This window comes from Wyeomyia smithii, chromosome 3, assembly GCF_029784165.1.
Source record: "Wyeomyia smithii strain HCP4-BCI-WySm-NY-G18 chromosome 3, ASM2978416v1, whole genome shotgun sequence".
In the NCBI taxonomy this organism is placed as follows: Eukaryota; Metazoa; Arthropoda; class Insecta; order Diptera; family Culicidae; genus Wyeomyia; species Wyeomyia smithii.
Genome location: NC_073696.1, coordinates 53152897 through 53157393, shown reverse-complemented (window position 1 = coordinate 53157393; position 4497 = coordinate 53152897). Strand labels below are relative to the sequence as shown.

At 40.0% G+C, this 4497-nt stretch overlaps 1 non-coding gene across 1 annotated transcript; it reads right to left on the bottom strand.

Annotated features, from left to right (window-relative positions):
- Positions 1-3395: 3395 nt before the first annotated feature.
- On the bottom strand, positions 3396-3499 carry LOC129733500 (U6 spliceosomal RNA). Its single transcript, XR_008729580.1, has one exon. It is a non-coding gene; the product is annotated as a U6 spliceosomal RNA (small nuclear RNA).
- Positions 3500-4497: the final 998 nt, after the last annotated feature.

Genomic DNA, 4497 nt, shown 5'->3' with positions numbered 1-4497 from the left:
GCCGTCAACTGCTGCTACTGCTGCTGTTGTTGCTGCTACTGGTGAAAATCAGAGCCACTAAAACGAACGAGATGATGGTGGGGCAAATGGCTAACAAAATGGTCACACAATCAAACAGGATGATAGTTTCATCCAGAGCGAGCAGCCAACCCATGGCCATTGAGCTATTATCTAGTGCATCACCAGAAAACGGAGGGTTCAGGTGGTGGCACAAGGGAAAGGGACGGTAGATGCTGCCGAGTGAAACTTATGATTAATGAAAATAAGTGATAATAAAATATGGTTTCCTCCAATCCGTGATTTATCGAGGCTGCAAACGGTAAAGGATCAGCAAACGTTACGGACTGCGCTGACTGAATATGGCACTAAAACTGCTGCTGCTTTTATTCTGGCGGTAGTTCCGCTGGAACTGAGGCCATTATAGAAACTGGTTGCCGCTGTTGTATACGATGATTTGTGCAGTGGCAGTTGTTACCCCACAAGTTGCATCTACCATCTCTACTTCAGCAGCAAGCGAATCGGCCACCAGCCGGGTGAACGTTGCCAACGGAGCGGCATAAATTTTCGCGGAGGAAAATCTGCTTCCCGTTTAATGAAATTAGCGTGCCATTGAAAATAAAAATTGATAAGCGATATTGCGAATAGCCAAATCATCTCGCAGCCCGTGAAGCAAAAACGGCAAACCTACGAAAGTAGTACCTATTTGGAGCAGCGCTGCCAGTTGAATTACAAAATTTAATGGGTGTTTCGATTAACAATACAAAGGCAATTAGGAAAAATCTGCCAGATTGGCAACATTCCACCATACCATTCACCCTTAATCGTTGCTAATCCTCAAACTACAAGCTATTTGTTCAATTATTTATGAACTCGGTAGTGGGACATGTAAACGGTTTTTTTTTTCATCAGCACACCTCACTCTACACTGAGTACTATTTTTTATTCAATAAAACGATACACTTCCGGATGCGGTGTACATGAAAACTGTAGTGGATCAACGCTAGCCTTTCCTCCACACGCTCAGTCTCTTTCACACAGTAATTAAAATCTCATTCCCACCGCGCGTTCGCTCAACGTTCGAGCCTAGATTTCGGTCGTTTAGGCGCTTGCAGTTCAAACCCAGCACCGCTGGATCGTGAACACGATGTTGAGATGGCATGAATGCTTGCGTGTCAATATGGAATGTCCAGGGACAAGCAGAGCGTTCGGTCCCCAAGTCCAATATAATATGGTCCGGATGTGCCAAGTCGGGGCACATTCATGTACGAATAATAAACAATCAAAGTGTGGTGCTAATATCTGTTGATTTTTTTTCCGCTCTGCATAGCATCCGTGCGAAGGGAAGAGCCACACCACAATAATGGATGATGTCTCTTCATACATATTGTCACACATTCTGCCAGAGAGCTTACCCTCTTTCCACCAGTGCTGTCCTGATTGCTCGCTGTACACCCAATCGATTCCTCTAGTCTAGTTGCCATCTAAATCGGAAGGGAGATCCTGGTCAATAAGGGGGTCCCACTGGGAGACATGGTTGATGCTGTTCAAATTAACTGACTTGAACGCTTCCGCGAAACGAACTTCTATCACCTTATGAGGATAACACACTAACAGCACCGAGTGCCATAGAGCGTTCCTGTTGGTGGGTGTACCGAGCAGCGCACAATACGGCAGGACATCTACAGCAAGTTCCTCGGAACGGTACAAATGAACACATTTCGTACACGTGTTGCCCCTTATATATGATCGAAGCGGAAAGCAGTTAAGTACATTTGCTTTTGACCACATCCGAAAAGTATATTATATTTTGCCGCTTAGACGCGGGTGACAAAAAGCGGATGATGCTCGGAGCTTCGGGCAAAATTAATAAACATTGGAGCGTGTGGACAGAGTAATAGTTTCACGAAACCAGCGCCGCACACAAGAGCAACTTATTTCATTATTAGCGGCCGGACCTCGCTCGGTACTACCGGAAGAAGAAGGCTCGGGTTCCAAGTAATGCGTCACGATGCAGTGTTTATTTATGTTCTGTTCGCACCGTGTAGCACACAAATTGATGATTCTAATCCTACATCTGCTGAGCGACTTACCACTTTAAGCATAACACAGACGGTAAATTTTGAGAAATGGTAAAATATGTTCAATCTATATTTGACTAATAAAACGAACCTTTCGAACGAATCCTAAGGAAAATCCTACGTACGTGCTTCCAATATGTAGAACAAATAATTTAAAAAAAAACTCCGTATCGAATGTTCATCAGTTTGATAGAGCGGAGAGAGCAATCTTGTATGCCGAAAAAAAAATTGTCGGCATTTCTCCTTAAGGTCAGTTGCAGGTAAATCTTGACAAGCAGCTAAGCGAAAATCAATACAAAAATACAACAATGTAATGAAAGTTCGAAACAATACTTTGACAATTTTTCTGAAGCAAATTTAAAACAACTTTCAAAACTTTTAAGCCAAGGCTTGAGTGACAAATGAACAGCAATATTGACTGAAATGAATTAAAAATAGAACTGAGTCAACATTAAAACAAAAGCAAGCTCAACTCAACCAGTCGAGATATACTGTGTATCAAATTTATCTAATTTTTTTTAACTTTTTCCATTCACTAACGTATTTACTTAATCTACCTTCACTGAGTTGTATTTTTTGTTTTGTTTTTTTTTTTCATTATTTGTTTTATCCAGTTCTTAAGATGAAACACAGTCTGCGAAAAAAATTAAAAACCAATATAACATTCCCTTAAATGAATCACAACAAGATTTAGATCCAGCTACCAACGTAGAATAGAACCAATAATCACTAAACAAAATAATTATTAAGCAGACAATATGTGCAGCATGGAAAGCAAAAAATGAGCGAACTGGAAATATGATACAGATTTGGAAATCATATTTACAGTTCGCTTATTTTGCACTTTATCTGCTACACATATTGTCTGCTTAATGAACTTGAATGTTAACAGGTAAAAGCCGTTGTAAAAAATAGAAATTTAGTTCGAAAAAATAATTATTATTTCAAGATTTTGAAATAATGTCAAAGAAAATATTTCATGAATATTTTTTAACAATCCATAGGCGTTTTAAAAAAATTCTGGAAAGATTCATAATAACTCTGAGAAAAATTAAATAAAATCTGCAGTACTTTTGTACTGCAAAATGAATTTAAAATTCTTTTAAAAGATTCGAAATTAATTTGAATGTCTTTTTTAACTGGATCTTGAAATCTTAAAATGATTCAATGACTACAAAATGATACAAAAATGATTCCGAAAATGACTTTCATATGTTTTCCAAACATGATTCTAATATGATGTTTGAATCATGTTTGAGTCTAAAATGATTGTAAATTTAACTGATTCAACCTTACATACCTACATAATTCCCAAAATAACTTCTGTAATGATTTTCAAATACATTGAAAATCCTTGCTCAGGAGCCATGCTAATCTTCTCTGTATCGTTTCAATTAGTATACACAAGAATCACTTTTCACGCGTTTTTTAAATTTACATGCGTTTCGAAATACACGCGGATTTCGCAATAAACTTGGTTTTTATTCGGTATCGTTACCAACTATATTCAAAACGATTTCCAAATAAATAGACATAATTTTAAAATTATTGTTAAATATTTTTTATACAATTTTTAACTAAATTTCAAAGTGATTCGAAAATGATTGCAAAATGACTCTGAGACTACTCCAAGATTCAAAAACGAAATGATAAAAAAAAGTTAAGAATGACTCTTAACCTTCATCGCCTCCTCAAAAAAACTTACTTTCCCAAGTAACAAAACCCCTGAGAGTGTTATCCGTTACAGTAGCGGGTTTGGTTGAACGCTGTGCGATTTCACTACACTCGAGCGAGCAAAAATAGTTTTTTTTTTCATTCTGTGCCGAACACGCATCAGTATCGGACGTGTGATCGGTGATCGCTCCGATAGAATATGAAACAAAAGACGTGTGAACAAGTGTTGGCATTGTTTGCCTGGTCGAGTGAAATAAATCCGGGTTCAAGGTCGCGCCTTTGTGCAACTGTTTCGCATCGTGACTGCCAGCTGGTGCGTAAGCCGATTTGGCTGCTGGCTGAATTGTGCTACAGCAGTGGACGAGACACAAAAGAGGAAAAAGAAGAAGCCATCAGTTGACAGTGAGTTGTATCGCTGTGTGGAGTGATCTCACACCTGGCTCGCTGCTGGTGGCTGTTTGGTGCTGCTGTATTGGTGCTGCTGGCTGTAACGGCTGCAACTTCGAACGATCGGACAACCAACCTTACTGGAAGGGAGAAGTAAAAAGGTACGTGCTCTTGTCGGCGCTAGTGCGCTAGACTTAGCGGGATGGATGTAGATCCCTCGCCTCCCGCGCCACCATCCCCGAACCCCTCTGACCCTGACCCTTCTGTTACCCCCTCCCCTGTTCATTCTTCAGTCCCCCCTCGCCCCAGGCTTTACCCAGACGGAGCCCAGGGCAGCTATACTGTCTATTTTCGGCCA